This window comes from Alligator sinensis, unplaced genomic scaffold (assembly GCF_000455745.1).
Source record: "Alligator sinensis unplaced genomic scaffold, ASM45574v1 scaffold590_1, whole genome shotgun sequence".
NCBI classification, from domain to species: Eukaryota; Metazoa; Chordata; order Crocodylia; family Alligatoridae; genus Alligator; species Alligator sinensis.
Genome location: NW_005842497.1, coordinates 937051 through 961235, shown reverse-complemented (window position 1 = coordinate 961235; position 24185 = coordinate 937051). Strand labels below are relative to the sequence as shown.

General features: G+C 42.5%; 1 long non-coding RNA gene across 1 annotated transcript; it reads right to left on the bottom strand.

Annotated features, from left to right (window-relative positions):
- Window positions 1-240: 240 nt before the first annotated feature.
- On the bottom strand, window positions 241-21813 carry LOC112551535. Its single transcript, XR_003095835.1, has 4 exons — window positions 21542-21813; window positions 17247-17427; window positions 2482-2550; window positions 241-888 (listed from the first exon to the last, which is right to left on the bottom strand). It is a non-coding gene; the product is annotated as an uncharacterized LOC112551535 (long non-coding RNA).
- Window positions 21814-24185: the final 2372 nt, after the last annotated feature.

Here is a 24185-nt window from a genome sequence, read left to right as displayed (position 1 = left end):
TGGGCTGCAATTTTCGATTATTTCAGTAGTTAAATATACTATTGCTTATTTTATCGACTATTTGCACGATGAGAGTTTTTTGTTACCTTTAAAAAGGAGAATAAAAGGGGTGTTTGTACTAAAAGCTATCACAGAATTATGTATATCAGGTCTCAACAGCAATAGCGCGAATATGTCTGTATTTATCCCATGAGTATGTAAAATAGAAAATTGCACAGCCTGCTGTTGTTATCCTGTTCACCAAGTTGTTTTGAATTGCAAAGAATTGGTTGAATCCAAAGATTACAAAATGCGTTGTGTTGTTCACATGCCAGGTTACAGCTGTACATTACTAGATTTTTATTACTGAACTAGGCTGGCTCAGCAAAACTGTAAGCGCTTTCATATATTTGTGGTATGCTAAAATTAACAAATGCCCATTCTTGGGATCCAAGTAAAGCAATCACTGTTCAGGGAAGAGTTTCATTAAACACAGCTCTATTCTCAGTTGTCACCACTGGTCCACTGAACTTACTATGTAGTCTTGCATTCCACATTACCATTAATCCCTTCCAAGCTTTTGAAAGAAAAAAGAAGCACCCCTTTCTCCTTAGACTGAGCCAAAGTATATTCAAGTCTGCATGCTTGGATCAGGCCCTGGCTCTTTCCTATATATGTATTAAAAAACAAGTTCGCAGTAGACTGATTCAGCTGTTATTTGTTATTTATCTTCTATCAAAGCAAGTCTAGCTTTCCATTGCAGCTCTGCCAGGGTCCCATAATCTTGCTCTGGAAGGGACAACTTGTAGGGTTAGAAGAGTGAATCATTCCTCACGAGCATCATACTTTAGCTTGTCTTCAGAAAATGGGTGTCCATAGTAGTGGTATTCAATGATGTGGTCACGTGTCCTGTATGATGAGGAGAAGACCATTAATTCATTTTACATGGGCTACTAATCAGTCATCCTTGATGAGGTTTTTAAAAAAATCAATTGCATTCTACCCTAACCATCCAGATTGTTTATATATAGAAAAGTGACCGTGTCAGTGACATTCAGCTTCAGACAACAGCTGCCTGATAGTCCATAAAACTAGAATGTTTATTAGCTGAACTGGGGGGGCAAGCAACAGCCATTTAGGACTTTCATCAGTATGGTTTATTTAAAGAATCATAATATCACCTAACAGCGTTTGGGCCATCATTTCTGCAGAATATATACACCTGACCATAGATGTACTGTAAGCAAACAAAAAGGTTTGTGTTCATGATTTCCTTTTTATATTTACCTTTGTTCATGTGCATGATTCCAGGGGCAAAGAGCCAGAGGGAGTGGGGGTGCAATGACATGGATGCACCCTCCCACATTTCAGTTGACCATGCCACAGAAACAGTCCCTAAAGCAAGTGAGAATTCCCCAATCCCTTCCCCTCCATGCTTAGTGGCACCTTCCCTCTCCTGTCCTCCATCCATACCTGCCAGTGTCACCAGCTGCCCCAAGGGCAGGGAGGGAGCTCCACAGCTCCTCTTGCCTCCAAGTAAAGCAATTACCAGTGACAGTGCAGTGTGCAAATGTCTGTCCACATCTCCATAGCAGACCAATGCCAGATAGCTCCTCCTTCCCCTACATTTCTACTCCCATCAAAACCTCCATGTGGAAAATTTATACAAGTTACACAGTGCAAAGTAAATAACAGAAAATCCAGGAGCCACATGTTCCTATCACCCTTTCTTCAGGTCTGCAATGTTTGGACCTTCCATATCCTCTTCATCCCCTTCCAATAGATTACAGACTGTATTTATTCCCATGCAGGTCCCCCAGGGTGCCAAGCAGCACACTCGTCTTCCAGCTGCTAGTCATCCAACATCACAGGTGAGTCTTGCCCTGGCCATGTAGTTTTTCAGGGCTCTCCTGGAGCTTGCCACCACCAGTGGGTTTTCCCCAGGTTTCTAAGTTGCAGATGACCTGTCCTGGGCCAGGATAATTATTCCCTGCTGGCTGCCGGTCTTTACACCATGGGGAATGGCAGGGAGCAGGAGAGGGTGAGCGGGGGGTTTCTCCCCATTATTGCTTCTCACCCTTCCACATGTGAATCCACTAATGCATGTGTTAGAGACATAAGTTGAAATTTTGGTGCTGTGGGTGGCACAGGAAGAAGGGCTGCCACAGTTGTGACAGCAGCACAGGCTGCTCCTACCTCAGCAGAAGCTCCCTAAACATGGGTTGCTTCTGTGGTGATGGCATGGACTCCCTAGGAACTGCCATTGAGTGCCCACTCTGAATTGGTGCCTGGGCCTGGTGTCCCATTTGCCCCTCCCAAGTTATGCTACTGGCATGTACATGCAGGCACACACACCAAAGGAAGAAAATAAATTTAATCTTTTATTTTCCAGCCACCGAGAAGTAAAACCTTTACATCATAACAGATGTTGAGCATCAGTGGAGAATTCAGAAATAAATCATCCGATGTAACATTGTCATGCTTAACTAATAATTTAATTACCTTTGGATTTATAGGGCACCTCAAGTCTGCATCTCAAGTCTGGTGTCAGTAGAGAAGCCAATTTCTGTCCTTTTTAAAGACAAAGAATAAACATTAACTATAAATTGCAATGGAATATCTACATATAGGACATGTCTCTGTGACAGACTGAGTTCCTACAGCTTCCCTTGCCTCTCAGTGGGCATGTTTACATGTGCATACTTACTGTGCAGTAACTATGGTGACTGAGGCTGACTCGGGCATTAATTTGCTACCTGTGTGATACAGGTAGTACATTTAAGCCCGAGTAGTTACTGTGCAGTAATACACGTGTAGATGCATTACTGCACAGTAACACTGTGTGTGGGGGCTGACTTGGGACTGACTTTACTCCCAAGTTGGTCCACACACAGTGTTACTGTGCTGTAATGCCTGGTTGTGTAGATTCTGGCCCAAAAAAGGCTTACTGCACAGTAAGTTACTGAGCAGTAAATGTATGTGTAGACATGCCCAGTGGAGCTTTTAGGTCCTTTTCACTTACCAAAGCCAGATCTTAAAAGTACACTTAGTAATTTTGGTAGTTGTTAGTAAGTTTAGTTTTTGTTCTATGAAGTAATCCCAAAACTGAAATGTCAAATACTTCTGACTCAGCTTTTCCTGTTTACCCTTGGAGTTTTATTTTGAAGGTCAGAATGAAGGAACTTTTCTTGTCAGATATTCCACCAAATGAGAATACTCCAGTAGGAAGCTGAAAATATTGAAACAATATTATTTGAACATAGTTTACTAACCACTCATGCTTAAGACAAATTCCTTGTCTAAAAAAGTTTATTTTAGCCTCAGAATTAGTCAAATCCAAAGGTTCCAACCATTCAAAGGCTTGCATATATGTTCAGTTTTGTATCACTTCATTGATATTATTCACAGCTGCAGATATCAGTCTTGGCGGGATTGGGATCTACAAAATACTTTCTACATGGCCTGCTCCCTTTACAGCTGTTTGCAAAATATTTGTGAAAGAAGAAATGGTCCCTGAATTGTAGCAAATGATTTCTGTGCTCAGATCTGGGAAAGCAATCATGCCATCAGGCTACTGACACACTCTAACCTGAATTTCAAAGTTGGTAAACTGATGAGAGTATAAGCTTCAAGACTGACAATCAGTAGACTCTCTGAATATCAATTTTGCTTTGACTCTCCTGTTACTTACAGGGAGCGAGTTCTTAGTTTTTGCAATACATACTTGAACCGTAACGCTCAAAAATCACTGTTTTTATTCAAATGAAAAAATGGTGATTTGCCACAATGCAATAAATGCTGCTTTTCTAAAGATAACTTAGAACCATTGAGCTGTGGCTTGTGGCCTTGGTGTCTCGGCTTTTATTTCCTTTAAATAGATTCAACGTAGCTTTCTGCATGTTTGTCATGTTGAATGAATAACAGACAGTGGGCATGGTACCAGAACTAATGTCTGTCTATTACATAAAATAGAAAAGGCAGCCTTTGAATTAAAGAACTAGAATTCCATCAAGGGGTTCTCCTGTGTCCAAAAAACCAGGAGAGCAAGGAACTTAAGTATATTAGGACACTGAGAGGGAGCTGTAGCTAGTAACTCAAAAAGGGCCTAGTTGGTTTTTAATAATCAGAGTGCCGTGACTATGAATGGTGGCCTCTTCTTTTGAATTACCTGCTCCCTTCCTGAGCCTACAAACTTCACTTCACAAATCTACTGGATACAAAAAATCATGGCCTAAATATAGACATTGAATTTATGGCATATTATAACCTGTCTGCCATCAGATAACCCCAGGTAACCTGTCTGCATTTTACCAGCTAAATTCTATCAACAGTTCTACATTATTCCTTCCCCCCCACCTGTCTTGCACCTAATGTCTCCCATTTCCTCAGGGTGTTTGTGCCCAATAACTTGCAAAGACCAATTTTTCCAGCTATTTAGTTGGTGTAATAAAAGATATCACGTCTACCTAAAGAACCTTGTCTGCCTATGTCCTTAAACCAACACGGCTACAGCCAACAACCCCCTGCTCCCCTCCTTAAACTTTCAGGTTTTTTCATGCTCTCATGCTCCCTACTCTACCCTTTCTCTTAATACTTCTGTCTGCCTTCTTCTATTGCTGCTCCATGCTTCCATGGCTTTATTTATTACATCATGGTAAGCAAGCACCGGAGGAACTTAATGTACTGCTCTGATGTTCTTGCTTTGGCCGTTGCTCAATGCCACTCCAACAGCATTGCCTCTCTTGTGCATGTTGACCAGTACTTCACCCTGTGAGAAGTCCCATTGACGTACCTTTGGTGAACTGACTCATAAATGACTAATCAGTAAGACTACTGATGGAGGAAGGTACTGCTCAGTGGGCGCATCTACATGTGTGCTTTAACGGGTGGTAGTCTATTTTACTGTGCATTAAAGCATCACATCAAAAACTGTGCTAATATGCTAATGCACAGTAAAAATAGGCTATTGAGCATTAATAAAAATAGGTTAGTGCCTCACTAAAAAAAGCACGCACTTTCACTAGTGTGCATTAGGACAGCCTAATGCGTATTTATTTAGTACCTCACATTGGGTACCTGTACACAAACACAGAGGCTGCTCCAGCATGCTGTAATTAGTGTCAGAGCAGACTCGATTAATCGATTCTGCTGGAGTGCAGTAATTACTGTGCTACAGCAGTGGCGAGGTGCTTGAAAGAAAGCTTGTCAAACAAGATTTAGTTCAAGTGCCCCCATCACCATTTTTAAGCACAGGAATGCTGATACGTGAGATGCTGCAGCACTTTAATTAGAGGGGCTCTTGGAATTGCTCTAATTAAAGCGCCTTCCAACCTATCCCCAGAGCACTTGTAAAAGTGGTACTAAAGAGGTACTAAATGTAATGTGCATTAGCAAAAGTGCATTAATAAACATGTAGACACGCCCAGTGTGATTAAAGGATAGCAGGTTGATTGTATCTTGCAGTTCTCTAGTGTGTTATCCTATAGTATGAGAGAGATTTAATAAATTGCCATCATGATGGTAAAAAATGGGCTGTACGTTCTTAAAACTTATTTTTAATTAGTGTAGATTATACTTCTGATAACTTGTTGGATGCTCCCTTTGTTTAATGTGTTTATAAACTTGAGATTTAACCTCATTAAATTTTGTCATGTAAGTACTATAAAGGATTGAATCCTCCTCAAATGTGTTTGTTAGTCATAACACAAAAACATTTCAGCTGTAGTATAAGAAATAAAGCTATAGGATATTAACCATCAGCTTAAAGCTGTAGGTAGAACTAGGTAGAAATGCCATGAGATGAAAACTAAATCTAAATAATTTTCTGAATTTCTGTTATTACAGTTACCTGTGGTAGCCAAGAAATAGTCTGTCTTTATTTTTACTTTCTTTCTAACCTGCCCCTGTTATCTACTGTAGGTGTAATATTTCAGTGCATATATCTACATTCTCTGAAAATACATCATCAACTGTTGATCTGACTATTTGCAAGGCTGCTTTGTTTAAAGCGAGCTCCAATTCTGGCAGGCCTGATGTTTTGATAGATTCTTAAATACTATGATAAATGTTAGGGTTTATTAAGTTCCAACTTTCTATTTTAAGTAGTAAACACTGCACCAGATGTGGGTGTGAAGGACACGGTAAAAGCAGAGTGAGTACTGTTTTTATTAAACATTTTTAGCTTCCAGTACTGAGAATTTCAACTCATTGTTTAGGCTTTAAAAAAAAAACTGCTGAGAAAAACAGGCTTACGCAACTTCATTTGCATAAGGATAGTGAGTCATCCACATCTCGCCTTTGTGTTACTTCACTTTATATAACCTTTCTTTGGTTAAAAAAGTACCACTGTGAACACTAGAAGTGGATTTGGCTGATCAAACAAAGAATAAGAAAGATAGCCACTAGGCAGATCTGTAGCCAGTTAGATCCCAGGTACAGGTCAACAGGCCAGCTATAAAGTTTGTTCATTCTTCTTGGGGGTCCAGTCTTACAGGCCTTAAATGGGCAAAACTCTCTTTGAAATTATATATGTAAGGGGAAAGACCTAATCTGTTCCCTAACAGGCAGAGCACTGGGCAACTGTTGTAACCTTCTAGTAATAAAGGAAAAAAAAATCTACCCTACCGCTTCTTTTTACACACAATCTGGGACAGCCTTAATTGAAAGGCTTTTGAATACACAACCCATGCTGGAAATGCAAGTGTATTGGCAATTTGAAGGTCTCTGCCACTCTGTGGTCTCTGGATTGTTGCACATTGAGTAACCACAACTTGCTGCATTGCTTCAGGCTTGAAACAAGGACTTGTGGACTTATCCTGAGCCTCAAAATGGTTTGGATTTGGTGACTACTGTTCTGATTATGCCATTGCTGATGGAGACTTGCCACCTCTTTAACCATGAGAAGCCTAAAAATAGAGCAGTGTTAAGAATGCCACACGGATGCTGATTGTGCTATAGGGGTGCATCCAGACGAGCGCATTTGTGTGGTATGTGGTGCTGCAAACACATTTGCATGATGGCCTCCAGGAGGCCCCCAGGACCCTAGGTAAGGCTGCTGGTGCCAGCAGCATTGCTGGCCCCAGTCTCCCCTGCATCACCCAGGGCAACTTGCTGTGCGCCAAAGTGCATGTGGCATGGGCATTCCCCACAGACAAGAAGCAGCGGTGCAAGGTACCCCGCCACTATTTGTCCCCAGGGAACCAAATGTCCATGCACATCTAGACGCTCCCTAGATGTTCTGTGGCCAAATAGAAATCTTTAGCCTTAGCAAAACCCATCTGGCAGCTCTTAGCAATGCTATATTCATGTAACAATTAAAAAGAAGAAAAAAACATAGTTACTAACATAGTGGCTGATATTGTATTCATCAAATAGAATGTAAAAAGCATGACTATAGCAATTTAAGCAGACTACATCCCACATGACTTTTCTTGCCCTTCCTATGCTGTCACTGTCCTCCCCAGTTACTAACCCAAGTCAAAAAGCTAGGATGAAAAGATGTTTCTAGTATCAGGTCCTATGTAAAGTATATTATACTCAGATTCTTGCACACTGCAAGAAGGCATGTGTTTCTGAGAGTTTATTAACTGTGGTTGTATGGACACTAGTTGAAATAACATGACTTTTAAAACAATGGCAGCTGCTGGGGCCCTGCTCACAGTAAAGGTCCCACAGTTGTTACACAGATAGTGATAGTGAGAATTTCTAGGAAATGTCTAGGCTAGATAAGGACTAATTCATCATCAAAGTCACATGGTTGTGTTTCTGCACCTGGACTGGCTGGTATAAATGTTGTAAGGGGATAGAAATAAGAACTAGTGAATGCACTTTTTTGTTCACAAACACTTTTGTTTGTTTAGGGATAAGGCTGTTTGTACAATGAACAGTCCTTTCTATATATTTGCAAGAGCAGTAACCATCTGATGAAGGACAAATAAGAGGCACCAACATGGCTAATCTAAGCAATGTGTTAAACTGAATGAATGTTAATGAGGCCTGATGTGTGGTAAGAGGCCTTCCCTACTTGCATCATATCACAAATTTCTGTTCAGCCTGACCTTGGATTTCATTAGGTTCAGATAGCAAGAACTAGCTGTAGTTGGAGTATAGGGTTTAATTGTTTTTACTCATAGGTATGACAGAGTTGCAATGAAACCTTCAAAAAAGCAGCAGAGTTTTCCCTAGTCATATGCGTAGCAGCACACCTGACTTCCCCAAACGCCAGTCAACCTTCCAAATTCAGCAGCACTTGCAGGATTGTAAATTGGCTTAGCACATTACTAACAGAAATGTTTGGCTCAAATACTTCATGTAGCTATCAGACATGATTGGTGAGCATCTTCCCTTGGGCAAGTTCACAAGCTAAATCCTCTGGAAAGCTTCATCTTTTCTGACACTGTTTCATAACTCTACGTGATCAAATGTACCCTGAATGTTCAGCTGTTTGGAATTTACTGTTTTAAACCCGGTTGCAGGCATTAAGTGTCAATATAGTTTAAGTGCTGGATTTTCTGTTTTGTTTTGTGATTACATGTTTCAACTGCTTTTTCCCTTGACATGGTGAAGCTAAAACAGCAGCATGCATTTTAACCCTTAGTGCTCTGGGATGTTTTATAACTGTGGTAGGGAATCCAGGTTTGATTTCCAAAACATTTACAGTGGAACAGGGGTGATTTGTATCAGATTTTCCCTGTGCTTTGATTTCCTCTCCACTACCCCAGAACAGTTCTTCTGCCCCATGAACCTCCTTTTATGTCAGTCTTACTAATCCATCCCACTGCTTTGGGCACCTCACAGCAGTTTCATCCTGTGTCGTTCAGAGTGTGTATAAAAACCTCTCCATCCCTTTCTGTTGCCATTTATTTTTCTAAACTACATTCAGATTCTTTCCATTTCCAGCAGTCCAGATGTATTCCTGTTGAAGAGAATAGCACTGCCACCACAACTTCAGTAGTGTAATAGACCTTCACATATTCTTCTTCACCTTGAATGTTATCACAAATCTCCATTTCCCCCTTGTGACAGCATTTTTCTGGCTTCTCATAATCATGAGAATATAGTCAGTATTCCAGCTGGGAAGAGGTGGGGTTATACTGAATAATGATAAGGCAGTTCATCTAGTACCTGATTAACAGGATCAGGAGTTTGCAACAGTACAGGCACATTCAGGCACTGTTACGTACTTGTCCATGGCAACATAGATGGACTCTATAGCTTTATTGTGTGGCATGGAAGCCTGTCTGTTTAGCTCACCAGGTAGACATCTGGACTGCTACTTAAGTTTCCATTCATCAAGGAACTTATGTATCAGTATATCCCTAGCTTTAAACCACAGCTAGGAAACAGAAACAGAATACCACTAGGGCCTGCCATGTACTAGCAGTAGAGAAAAATGAATTTTGTTGTGAACAGGATAAGGCAGGAAAAAATAAGCTTGTGGCAATTCACAGGAACAGACCGAATTTTCTTATTTACAATGATCAAGCAAAAAAATCTGTCCCCTGTGCAGGATTAAGTAGGATTTAAGGTGTTATGGGCAGGATTGGGATAAACTGTAGGAAAAAAATAAGAAGGGGCAAAAGCATGAAGGATTTTTGCAAGATGGGATGGGATCAGAATTATATACGTAGTCCAATGCAGGAGTCTACTTAAAGCATTTTAATAGCATTGTAGGTACACTTTGTTCTGCTTTGATTGCAGAATAATTCACCTTTAAAATAAATGGCACGCTAGTAGCTTCATGGATGCATTTGCCTGTTCAAGGTAGGGCATGTGCTAGGCATAGTGTGACCACCCGTCCCTAACTGGTTGAGACAGTCCTGAAATTTAAAGATCAAGTCCTGGTTCTGGGCTGAATGACTCCAGAACAGCATTTGTCCCGGATTCCCTTAGACACAGTTAACTACCATCTCAGTATCATGTGCAGGGATCCAGGTTTTCTGTTCACCATGGAAAAATGCGAGAAACTGCAGGTTTCCCCTGGCAGACTGAAAGAGTTCCAACCCGCAAGAGGCTGATTGGGGCCGGGGAGAGCAGGATGCAGGGGGCTCCACATACATGTGCATACATGCACACATGCACATGGCCAGCAATAAAGCTGGGCAGCAGTGGAGAGCAGCTCCCCCAGATGCCTGCAGGTAAGTCAATGGGAGGAGGAGGCATGGGGTGGGGGCAGAAATAAGGGCATGGAGGCAAAGCAATGTGTGTGAGTACAGAGTGTGCATTTTCACAGAAACATGTCCAACCTGATTAAGTCACAAGACTATTTACGTGAGTGAACAAACAACTAAAGATGTGTATGCAGCTATGGTAATCATGAGATCACAAATATACATGCGTGAGATGAGGGGGCCACTATTTTTTTTAAATATCAGTATTGGTATTTAAAATATGTGATGGCTTAAATTCAATGACCATCTAGGATTAACAATTCTTGTGTGTGATACCTTTTATTGAGGCCCATTGAGGGAGGGAGTGGGGCAGGGTTGGCATTTGGGACTGGGGCTGGGGGTGCTGCCCTGCTAGGGCAGGGCCCAGGTGGAAATGCATGGCTGTGGGGACCATCTGGGGGAGTGGGATGGAGCCATGGGTAGCTCACCTAGTAGCCCCCTGTGTCCTGCTCCCCCCAGCCCCAATCAGCCCCTTGAAGGCTGGAACTGGCTTCCCTCATTTTTCCATGGTGAACAGAAAACCCGGATCCCTGCACATGATACTGAGGCAGTAGTTAACTGTGTCCAAGGAAATCCAGGAAAAATGCTGTCCTGGAGTCATTCAGCCCAGGACCACGATTTGATCTTTACATTTCAGGACTGTCTCAACCAGTTAGGGACAGGTGGCCACACTATGCCTAGCACATGCCCTACCTTGAACAGGCAAATGCATCCATGAAGCTACTAGCGTGCCATTTATTTTAAAGGTGAATTATTCTGCAATCAAAGCAGAACAAGTGTATCTACAATGCTATTAAAATGCTTTAAATAGACCCCTGCATTGGACTACGTATATAATTCTGATCCCATCACATTTTGCAAAAATTCTTCATGCTTTTGCACCTTCTTATTTATTTCCTACAATTTATCTCAATCCTACCCATAACACCTTAAATCCTACTTAATCCTTCACAGGGGACAGATTTTTTTGCTTGATCATTGTAAATAAGAAAATTCGGTCTGTTCCTGTGAATTGCCAAAGGCTTATTTCAGTAGCAAGGGGGCCAGCTCCTCACTGATGCATGCGCTCCCAGGGAGGGCATATGGGGTGGGGGGCACATGCCCCCTATGTTTGTGCATAGGGCAGCATCAGATGCGGGCTGCCAACAGTGGGCTTGAGGCTCCCCACTCTACTGCCCTCTCCCTGGTGCCTCTGCGGCTCAGCAGGCAGGACCCAGAGTGGGAGGGTGAAGTGAGGCATGGAGGGCTTGGTGCTGCCACAGTTGGGAGCCCTGCGCCAACCGTGCTCCTCTGGTGAGGTACCCCCTGACTGCCCAGCAGCAGCAGGGGCAGCAGTGGCACAGAGTTGTGCCCAATGCTGCTGCTGGGTGGGCAGGGGTGCCTTGCCATGGTGGCACGGCTGGTGTAAGGCTCCCAGCAGTGGCACTGAGACTCTCTGACCTCCCACACTAGGTTCCATACATTGGCCTATGGAGACCCCCAGGGGGAGGGCCACAGGGCATGAACCCCCAAGCTCTGCAGCGGGCCCCCTGCATCCTCCCCTGCCCCCCTCAGGCTCCACTTAGTTCCGCTTCATCCATATCACCTACGGGGAGTGGGGGCAAACATGTCCCACTCTTCCATTTTCAAAAGGTGGTCACCCTAACTAGGCACCTTGCTGAATTGGGGTTTGAAAGAACAGTTCGATTAGTGTCAGCAGTAGCAGGAATTAGTACAGTCACAGGTGAAAATATTAGACCATAGGTCACATAAACTAGAATAACTTGTTACAACAATTGCTGTCAAACATCTTTCATCTCCCCTAAGATAGTAATAGATGTGAATAATAGGGATGATTAAGACTCTTATGAATTTAAGTGTACATGGAAGAATCTCTAATGTTCTCTCAGCTGGGGTTTTTATGTGAATAACTCTGAAAAGCAAAATCTCTTTTAAGAAATGAAGGCTCCTTTCTACATGGAATTGCATACCAATGTGTGTGAGTCCACCTGATTATGTCAAATAACTGTTTACATGAGTGAACAAACAACTAAAGTTGTATATGCAGCTGTGGTAAACGTGATCACAAATATACATGTGTGAGATGAGGGGGCTACAGTTTTTTTCTGAAAATATCAGTAGTGGTAGTTAAATATGTGTGATGACTGTTAAATTCATTGACCATCTAGGATTAAGAATTCTTGTGTGATATATGTTTTTTTGGACCAATTGTATGGTTGGGATAGACAGAGACAAGCTTTCAAGTATCACAGTATTGTTTCTTGAACCTCGTATTTCCTGGACTTCATGAACCATTTCAGCAACAACATCACTTCTACACTACCATGATCATTTAGGCTATTTTTGGAGTCTTCTGTTCTAAGTCTGTTAATGTGCTTGTGGCCAAGTTCAAGAAAGTCTGATATGTGTTGCCCATGAGGTCATAGTATATCAAGCATCACAGTATGTTCTCTAAGTTTATCATGGGAGAAAATAGCTCTCTTAGCAATTGAAAGGCCAGTTATGTTAAAGGATGTTACTTGAGGAAGAATATGCAATGGGCAATTCTGTTTGAGTTCTAGCATTATGAATATAACAGTTATCCTGGGGACATAATGCCATATATGTAAAAAAAAATTCCTTGGCTTAGTCAGGAAATGCACCCTTTATTTTTAAATATTGTTTAGATTTGATTTAAAATTCTAATCTCTGTTCCCAGGTTTCTTATTTGGGGATTTAAAAAAAATAATGTATGTATTAAGGAAGACTTCTCCTCTACTAATGAAAAGAATGAAAGGATACTTTCCAGCCAGCCAGCCTGTTTTAAGAATAAGCAAAAGCACCGTGACAGGATCTCAAATTCAGTTTGTTATATATTTTCTTCTGTCTCTCCACAGAACTGCTGGAAACCTATTCATTTAAGGTAAATTTTTGACAGCAATTAAGCTTTGTAGTTTTCACAGTAGGTCAGCACAAAGCAATTTAACTTCCTGTAAATATGATAAACTGGGAATAATTACACTTTAAATGACCTTTATGTCACACTTCCATCAGTCTGTGATGGAAATTGGCTTTATGAGAATCAGCTGAGCCATTCTGACTTTCACTTGCTGAGAATCTGGCCATGGGTGTGTTCTTTCCTTCTCTAAACCCCTTAAGGTAGTGTATATTTTGTAGGACTGTGCGAAACGGCTATGTCTCATTTCAATTTCGGATTCGGCCATTCCAGAGGACAGTGATTTGTTTCAGTGTTTTGGATCACTGCTCTGTTTTGATTCGGCCAAATCTGTTGTGGCATTTCGACGATGTTTCAGGGATTCGAATCAACCAGGGAGAGGTAGGCACAGCCGGGCAGCTGCAGGTTCTCCCATGGCTCCTCCGGCTGTGCCTGTCTCTCCCCGGGTGTGGGGATCTGCAGGAGAAGCCCCCATGGCTTCCCTGCCCGGCCCCATCCCCTGCCCAACCAGCCCTAGCCTAGTCTCAGCACTTTAAAAAACAAACAAAAAGCCCTGCACTCACCGGTTGCAGGAGTGGCAATTGGGGCCTCTGAGGGCTCGTGGCAGAGCCCCCTCACGCAGCATGGGGCAGTGGGGACTGCCCCCGCCTGGCACCTGTGCAGCAGCTGTCCCATGCAACGTGGCTCAGCAGGGAACTGCGCTCTGTCTGGAAGTTGGGGCCACTGGGGCTTTGGCTGACTGCTGGAGCTGCCCCAGCTCCCAGACAGCACATAGTGCCCTGCTGAGCCACACTGCACCCGCTTCATGGGGCAGGTGCCATTCAGGTTCCAAATGGGGGGCCCATCCCTGCTGCCCCCCACTGTCCTGCACTGTGTTGGGGGGATTTGCCACAAGCACCCAGAGGCTCCAATCACCACTCCTGCCACTGGTGAGTGCAGGGCTTTTATATATTTATTTATTTATTTATTTTCAAGTGCCAGGATGCTTGGGCTGAGTGGGATGGCCCTCAGGGATGGGGCTGGGTGTGGGGGGGGGCAGCAATTGAGGAGCAGGGGCTGCATGGGGAGGCTCTGCCAGGAGGCCCCAGAGCCCCCACAGCCCATGCTACAGCCAGTGAGTGCAGGGCTTTTTCTTTTTCCTAAGTGCTGGGAGGCTGGGCTGGGCAAGGGATGGGGCTGGGAAGGGCAGCCACGGGGGCTTCTCCCACGCGTCCCCCAGCTGTGCTCAGCTCAGGCTGCACTGAGCAGACTCAGGTGCTGGCTCTGGCCTCAGCCAGCAGTGGTACCATGCTGTCATCCTGCATACAGATCAGAGGGCCCATGCCCCCGGGAGGCTGCAGGGCTGTGCCAAACTCCTGGAGTGCGCAGGCCCCCGGATCTGTGTGCGGGATGACAGCAGGCTGCCATCCCTCCCCCAGAGCACTGGGATTGGAAGGGACCTCAGAGACAGCTTGCACACACTGGCCAGCTACAGATGTCAATATCAAAGCAGTCCTTCTGCCTCTCTTCCCCCTCCCTCTTCTTAGTTTCTGTTTCCCTGCAAGCCCTGCTCAAAAACATCTGAAATATTACTGAAACATTTCAGATGGTTTCGTTTTGTTTCGGAGATGTTTTGGAGCCTTCCATTTAGTTTCAAGTTCAGTGTTTTGGGTGCTAAAATGGGCCAAAGCACCTCTAAAACGAAGTGGCTGGTGAAGTTTCGCACAGCCCTAATATTCTGCATATGAAGTATCATGCTTGTTAAACTTAAATTTAAACATATTCTTCATGCATTAGATTTTCTCTATTTCCTTGTTTCTTCTGGTGTGACTTTTTAAAGATCATTGCATTCTATTTAGGGGAAACCTGATTCTAATCTATTCTGGGTGCTGGTGGGCTGAGTTCTTTATTAATCATAGTGTATTTTGGATAGTGACATCCCACTATTATTAATGGTGACTGAAGTACTACTGCTAGTACACAGCTGAGGAAGCAGAGTGGATATTTCTGTGTGTCAGCTCATCTCCAAGTGTTTATTCACCTTCTCTGTCTTAACAAGCCTCTTCCAAACACATGAGGCATTTGTATACATGCTCTGGGATTGGTGGGAAAGGGGCAGGTGCTTTAATTAGACCACCTCTGAGAACTTTAGATGATTAGAGCATTGAACAAGTTTTAGATAAAGTGCCCCTGCTGCCATTTTGAAGTGCAGGGACACTGATGCATGAAATGTGGAAGGCTGCTGGACCATGGTAATTGGAAACGATCTTTGAAAACAATGTAATGGAGCAAATAGAAAAGAGCTGGGCTGCCAGCCAACTGACCCTACTCTTCTGGAGCTATGCTTCAGTAGACTCGATTAATCGAGTCTGCTCTGACACACTAGAATTACAGCACATCAGAGCTGCCTCTCTGCTCATGTATACACACCCATAGATACAAAACCAGGATTTCCTGGAGGGAGAGCATTATTTTTCCATAATGCATTTCACCCATAGGGTTTTTGGAGTGAGTTTAACCTGGAACCTAGAAGTTGCTCCATATACTAAATGCTGATAGGTTTTCTTATTATGCTAATGCTCTAGTAATTTGGGGGGTGGGGGTGGAGAACACAGCACTTTGCTAGCCTTGGTTGTGGATCATATGGATGTGTTGGGAATTACACATGAACCAAATATCATTTTTGGAATAATGCTAACAAAATAGCCTAACATTTCAAACTTTTTCTTGCAACATTTTTATTTGTAAGCTAAATATTACAGTAATTATGGTAGAAAATTAAGGGAATAGTCCTTGCTTTTAGTGGAAATTAACATTGGTTTTCTCCAGGCATTCAATCACTTAACTCAGTTGTCTTTTTATATTATTCAAATGTGATACACATTAGTCAAACATAAGTGGTTGAAGAATCATATTGCAGAATGCCTCTTGAGAGTGAAGTATGTTATAAACAGTTCTACTAATGGAATATTTATGTTAATGTAAATGAACTCCATAAGAGGGTGTCACATCCTTTGAAAGGTGAGCAATGTGGTTCCTACTGCCCTTGGGGTGCTTGTATTGTTTAGTTACTTATTGAGCTCCAGGAGCGTGATCTGGACTGTACAGATTTCTGCCCCAGATTCAACGAGCTTAAAATCTAGTTCTGTGGCTCTTGAGAAACCAGGTATATCACACACTGAGAACATGGTGTGAATGGAAGGAGCAATGCAGACATACATGGCAGTCAGAATGGAAAGGAAATGTTGCTAAGGTAACATATCAGACTATAAGTACGTATGGGCCCAGCTACTGCAAGAGTCGTTACTAGGAAGGTGTGGATAGACAGAAATTTATACCATTTCAATAGGGTAGAACTTGCTGCTCGTAAAAATGGCAGCCGATCTGTTGCAACTGTTCCATCTGTCCATTTCCATCCCACTGTAAACGAAGCTAAACCATGGTAACTAAACCCTGTTGCATTCAGAAGTAAGTTGTCTGGGTTTAAATTCCATTTTCCATGGGTTAGAGTGGACAGGCAAAGAGAAAGAAAGCAGATTCAGCTGAATCATGAGATTCTTCCTCCCAACCTCCTGCCTCACACTTCAAATAGCATAATTATTTATCTCTCCACATCCTGAGAGAAATACAAGGGGGAAAGGTATTGTTAGCAGCCAGAAGATATAATTAGATTGGAAAAAAAATATTTTAGGGATGGGTTTTTAATGGCTGGGTAGAGGATGTCAGGCATAAGACCCTAAAAGTGGGTACTAATAACACTATCACCATCACTGGCAGTCTCATTTTGTGTTCTTTTTTAAAGTGAAACTAGGGGGATTTGTTTGGGTAAAGGATACCTCGGCCACGGATGGAAACATTGGTCGGGGGTGGCGGCAGAGATTGCATGTTGCCATCCTAAGTAATGTTTTCTTTAATTACCAATGGATGGCTAAAATTGAGATTCAATCAGGTAGGAAGCCTGAAACAGTTGTTGCTACTGTTGTACATTGTAATAGTTGAAGTTTGTGAAGTACTTGTGTTGGAGACTGAGAGAAGTTTAAAGGGTTTATAAGTTACAAGGGGGAGGGGAGTTCTGTTTGTTTATTCATTTCAATTTTTGTGAGTACCTGAAACTCCCAGTAACAAGCAAGAGAAAAATATGCAATTTATAATGTGATCTTTGCTGTTCCAGGAAATTAACATACCTGGGCTATGACGGATCAAAGGCAAGAGGTTACCAGAGTCTTGTAGAAAGTGTTACCAGCAGTTCACTCTCCAGGGATGCTGCAGCTTTGGGCTCCATTGCTGAGGGCAGCTGTACTGCAATCCTCTCATCTGATCACACTCTCTCTAGTTCAGTGGTTCTCAACTGGGTGACATGAAATCCTTTTGAAGGTGCCATGGGATACAAGAAGATAAACACTCAGGCTAGCGGCAGAAATTACACATAAACTGGTAAAAGGAAACCGGTTTCAAATCTGTAACACAACAGAAAATCAGTGCACATGATCTGCTTTCAAAATGGCTGAAACAGGTTTAAGATACACCTGGATGGATATAGTAACAGACTTAACTGATTTAGGCTAAATAAATTTATTGCACTTCTGGCCCAGATCCCCTCAAGATTAAAGTTAACTCATAGTCCCTCAGCATCCCAGAATGCTTTGCATCTCCCCCCACTAGGTAGGCAGGATAGCCTTGGCCCAAGCCATCTGCTCCAGCCAAGCAGGGAGATGTGCTCTAGCGCCCCCTGACTTTTGGCCTGGGCCACTGCAGGAATGTGGCTGCATTTCCGGAATCAAAAGTGAATGTCTGCTCATCGGTTCAATCTATGCAATTTAGACTAACCTGCAAAGATTGAATCAATTCAGCCTTGGGCTTTTTGACTGTCTGTACTTAGCCTCACTCTTCCTCATGTGACCCCTATACAAGGAGGTAAGTGCAGGCCTATCTCTGGATCACCTCATGCTTGTCCCTGCCGGCACCTGCATTAGGAGCAAAATGCTCACTCCTTGCTCTTCCCTCCGGCCCTTGTGTGAGGAGATAAGCACAGGTTCATCCATACCAACTCCAGTGCAAGGAGGTAAGGTCATGATCGCTTCCCCCTCGCCCCCAAACTGCTCTGTGAGGAGCTAAGTGTTTACTTCACCCCTCTCTCTACACCTGTGCCATAAGTGCTGCAATAAATATATTCATTATTGAAATAGGATACAGTTCAATTCACAGGTGTTATGATGGGGTGCTGGGAGCCTAAAACAGTTGAGAGCCACTGCTTTAGTTTCAAATGTCCATCTTAAATCCCACTGTGGGTGAAGCTTTTGTTGTGTGCTGTACCTCTTTGGAAATGATGAAATGGAGCAAATAGAAAAGAGTTGAGCTGCCAGCCAAGTGACCCTACTCTGTGGGGCATCTCCAGTTGCACAAAGACCTTTTTGCAAATATTAGAGAATGAAGCTGGTATAACTCAATTACATTTAGAGAGAGGCAAAATCCACATGTAGTAGTGCCAGTACTCCGAATAAAATGAGGATTTACTTAACTGCTTCTTTTATGCTCTTTATAACATTCATAGTCTTTAGTTTTTGAAATGTACCACTGTATGACAGAAATGGTTTCCATTACAGTAGACCTTATTTCAAACATAAGTAATTGATTCAGGAATAGCATAGATCTGCTTTAGTTGTTTAGCTCCTATCTACACATTTCAGTAAAGTGTCAAGATTTTCAGTAGTACTCAAAACCATGTGTCATTTTCATTTTCAGCAATGGAAGACACTGATCAGTTTTGAAAACCTGGCCCTTAAAATGAAAATTTCAAAGAGTGTCTTGTCTTCAGGTATGCCATGATGTTTGATATTTTCCGTATTTATTCTCCACTATTTATTCATTACTTTATTTTCACTGGTAATTTTCTCCTTATTTAAAAAAGCCAGTCGTTCTAAAATGCTGTTTGTTGTGTAGTTTTGAGGCTGTGGTCAAATTGCTCATACAGAATATCAGTCTCTACACTTCCCTAATGCAGTTTTGATTTTCATGACTTGCATTTAAAAATCCAAGTTGTCCTAATTATGCACAAAAATGTGTGCATATAGTTTGTACTTGCAAGTACCATGATGATTTGTGCAAATATGATAATGGAATGTGCAAATAGTCAGTTGAAAATCTGTGTAGTCATTTGTATATTCAGTTACTGTGAACTTATGATGAATCACAGGAATTGCACATGCAAATGATGCACTGGTATTTTTGCACTTAAAAATCCACGTGCTGTAATGACAACTCGTTCCTTGAGGTAGGATTGATAGTTCTATGTGGACCTTTTCTTTCAAAGAAATACAGTTTATTTTTCATCAGTACAAGGATGGGCCAATGTTCCTTAGTATACCTACATTTTCCACCTTTTATGTATTAAACTTACCCAGGTGTTTTTATCTCTTGAAATGTATGCATGCTTTTTGGGTGCTGTGGGAATTTTCTTGGTCCAGTTCTTGGATAAATGTAAACACCATAAAAACCAACTATCCCAAGTGACAGTAACTGGACCAGTTGACTGGTAATGGGAGACATGGTCTTTCACCTGAGTCGCTCATGTTCAGCTTTTTATTCTTGCTATCATTTTTCATCTTGCCCTAAAACACTTTTCTCTCCTTTCCCTTAAGTGATGGCATCTTCATCCCTGTTTGTTTGTGCTTTCAGTGGCTAAACACCAACTTCAGCCAAGAACGTCCATATTCCTTCCTGCTAAATGCTAACTTTCTCTGAGCAGTCATATAACATCTTGGTGTTATCTCCGTCCTTCCTCCCTTTGTCCAGTCAAATTTAAGCTCAATTGGAATACTCCTCTGGGTAGGCATCATGTCTCTTTGGCTCAGTACAAACATTCAAAAAGCCCAAGGCAGAGTAAATCTAAGTTACGTAGTTTTCGTTAAGCAGCATAGGTTAGATCAGTAGTGAATAGAACACAGTTATTGTGAGACTGGTGGAGATGTGTTAGCACACCATTAGTTATGACATACTATCCTCCCCTGGAAACTATATGGAAGACCCTCAAACAATTGCAACCTATACTAGAAGAAGACCCAACTCTTAGAGATCTTTCTAGAACCACCTGTCCCTGGACAAACTTTTAGTATTGGCCCCCCTTCTCCAGGGATAATGGTAATAATAATTAAAAATTACCATTTTTGGGCTCCCTTTCTGTTCAGGCCCCAAGCGGCCACCCAGTTCACACATGCCTGTGTCTGGTCCTGCTACATCCCACAACAGAACCATCACTGTTCCTTACACCTGCGCTTCCAGAAATGTAATATATTTCATCCAGTGCACCAAATGTCCTGATGGAGAATATGTAGGAAAAAACAAACAATAATTGCATACTGGAATGGACGCACACTGAAAATCCATCAAAGACAAATATATCCAATTATCTGTGGGTGCACACTTCTCACAAGACAGTCACTCCCTCTTTGATCTCTCAGTTCTAATCCTCAAAGGGAATTTACAGAACACCTTTTGTACATGAGCCTATGAACTTCACTTCATAAATGTACTGGTTACAAAAAATCATGGACTTAACATAGACACTGGATTTATGACCCATTGTAACCTGCCTGACATAATTCACCAGGTAACCTGCCTGAAGCTGACCACTTACATTTCTTCACACATCTCCCTCCCTTCCCCACTCCTTCCCTCCTATCTCTACCCATTGTCTTCCAAACTTCCACTCATTTACATTTTCACAGACTTTGTTAAACTTTAGTTCTTTTCTACCTTGGAGAACCCTTAACAGCAGCAGTCTCCAATTCCTGAAGAAGGGTGTTTGTGCCCAAAAGCTTGCAAAGAACTTTTTCCCAACTATTTTAGTTGATCTAATAAAAGATATGACATTTACCCAAAGGCCCTTGCCTGCCAATGTCCTTAGACCAATACGGCTATAACCAACAACCCTGCATGTCTTAAGCTGGCCTTTATTTCAGCTGTGAGATTCCAGGCACCCTCTTGTGTGCTGTTATGATTATAATGAATTATAATAACAAATGTAGGTTGGTACTAGTAGCGATTAGCAGTCATTATGATTTGGGGGCTATTCATTGTCCTATGTGAAATGCATCAGTGGTTGGGAAATGAGTCAGTGGTCTCACTATGGTTCCTATGAGATTAGTGCTCAGATAATAAGCCCTGTTAACACAGCAATCAAAGTGAAGGCAGGCAATGAGCTGTGACCTCTGCTTTTCAGATAAATTCTCTTTTATTGTTACCTTCTTCTCCCACCCTATTCCCAACTCATTTGTCTGTTTTGTCCACCTGTTGTGTCCTATCTGACATGCAGACTATGAGCTTTCTGGGTCAGGGGCTGTTTTTTGTTGTTTGTCTGTACTGTACTGAGCACAATGGGGTCCTAATCCCCTCCTTGATTGCTAGGCGCTATCACAACACAAACAAATAATAACAGTATCAGGAAGACCATGGACCAAAGAGGCATGGAGATTGGACTAACCTTTGTCAGAAGTGGTTACCTTAGGGCTGGTGAGTGTCACAGGGGCTGGCTGGGGTACTTTTACTTCCACTCTGCATGTTACCCCTATTCTGTGGCTATATCAAATATTTTTTTCCTTTGGAAAAGCCATCTGGTACCTTTCTCAAGCATTAAACTCACTTTACACAAATTAGAAAGCAAAAGTACAAGCCCCATGGAGTTTGAAGTGCGAACATTTCATATCCTCAGTTGAAAACTGATCTTCCCTTTCCCCTTCTCTACTGCACAGAGAGATTAACAATTGAACTGTAAATACCCCAAGCACAGAAAGTAGTAAACCCCCCTCCCCTCTCCTCCTATAAAGGACATGTATGCTGGCAACAGCCTCATTCAGCTTGACACCTGTTTCACTTTAAAACAGACTCCTATAAATAGATGAGTGAATGCAAACCTCTGTGGCATTGCAAAATATTATGGAAAATACGGCTTACAACCCTGTGAACAAGAAAGACTGGAAAGGAGGGGGCAGAAAGACACTATCTACCATAAAAACCTGGCAGCTTCATGCAAGGGCTGTTGCTTTTAATTTAAATGCTCATTTCTTATTCTATTTTCAGATCCTCTCTGGGATTTTAGGAATGTTGAGACGTGCTGGTTATAAAGCCCTAAGTACAAAATAGTCACGGATGGCTGGAATGAGGCATGTTCTAATGGAAACAAATCACTTGTCAGTAAGCAGCCTTCAAACTTTTGAACAAAAGCTCAAAAGGGTCAGGGAAGAGACAAGTTTGTTGACTTAAAATGGCTGGATGCAGGTCCAGCGAAATGCATAGCCTTCAATACTGTGAGGTACCTATTCAATGCCAAGTTAATCTGGGGTTTTTAAATGAGGTTAAGTGTTCTCATAAGAACAACAAATAGAAAAAGCAACTCCATAAAAATGGAATAAAGTGTATTTACTATTGCTAAATATCTGGGAAAGAGATTTTATTGTATGGATATGAGTGTAAAATTTCATGATTAAGACTATATTATATCTATAGCTTTGGAGGGTTGTCAGTATCTGCAAAACTGTGTGTGTCCATGAGTAAAGGCCATAGGAATTAGTCTTCCAATTAAGTAGCGGGGCTGGTAGACTAGAATCTCAGTGTAAATCGGCTCAGCTATATTGACTTCTTAACCAGCTGACGATATAACAAAATTATGAGATTGCTAGATCAATTTTCAGTAGGCTTTAACTGTTAAAACCCCTTCACAGTGTTATGGCTGAGATTGTTTATACACTCAGAGGACAAATATTCAGGATTATGATTCCCACATCACCTATAATTCAGTCCTCCTTGCTCACAAGAACTGTTTTGTATTGCTGTGCAAACAGCACAGTGCCCTTTTAACATCATAATAGATGTGTGTAATGTGGATAGATTACACTTGCCATGGGGAGCATATTTTTGAATCTCCATGTTATTTTTTTTGCATGTAAAATGACAAAAGAAGAAAGCACAAGCTCATCTGGAATGACCATGAAAAGTCAAATGATGCTTAAAGTGTCTCACATTTCTCTTTAGAGCATTGTGCAGCAATAAGTAAAACTCATAACACTCCTGTGAAGCAGATAAGTAAAAAATTATCCCTATTCTGTAAGTGGAGAAACTGAAACATTGGCTATTTAATTGACTTTCTCAAAGCCAATGATTGAGTCTGCAGCAGTAGGACTATAACAATATTCATAGAATATTTGAGAACATATTTAAGTGCGGTTCCCATAAGCATCTGACCTTTATGCGACTCACCAAAAATGGTCATTTTAACTCTCAGTGTTCTTCCGGGAGCCCCTGAACATCCGTTTCTCCTCCAACCCTATTCTTAAAGCCCATCATCGCTCTTCAGTGCCTTTGTCCATGTTTGATAGTGGCTGCCAAAAGAAAGCATTCCATGTTCTTCTTCTGTCTTCAGCATACTTTGTTGCAGGGCCTGCCACTGGAGATGCAGCTCAGAGAGGCAAACAGTTTCCAGTAAGCTACCAGTTGTTTTTTCCTCACACCAGAAGTAAGAGGAAGTTCTTTCAATTGGACAGAAACAGGAGGTCTCTAGATCTTGAACAGCTCCCAGATCCAGCTTAAACAGCTCCCAGTACCTGACCTAGCTCACTTAAAGTTCCCCATACTATAGTGCAGTTTGTAGTGAAAGCATAGGTACCAATATGGCCAGAGCAGAGCCAAGCAGAGCCTGTAGGGGATGGGGGCAGGTGCAGGCTGCCCTTGTTGCAGGTTCAGGGCTCCCTGCTCCTTTGCCCTCCCTGTGGGAGCCCTGCACTAGCTTCACCACCATGGCAAGGTGCCTGCTGCCTGTCTGCCAGCAGCAGAGGGCACAACTCTGCATCACTGCTGCTGCTAGGAGGGTAGAAGGCACCTTGCCTGGTGGCACAGGGCTCCCAAGGGGAGGGCAGCAGGGCAGGGAGCCCCAAGGCCTCAACGGGTAGCCTGCATCCCCCCCACCCCATGCACAGATATGGAGGGCACATGCCCCTCATGCTGCCTCCAGGGACCCACCCCCTGGATGAGTCTCCCATGGCTGTGTCCTGCCTCTGGCTTCAGGCCTCATGCACCACCCTGACTGGGCATTATGCCCAGGCCCAGCCCCTGCCCAACTTCCTCCCTCGCCA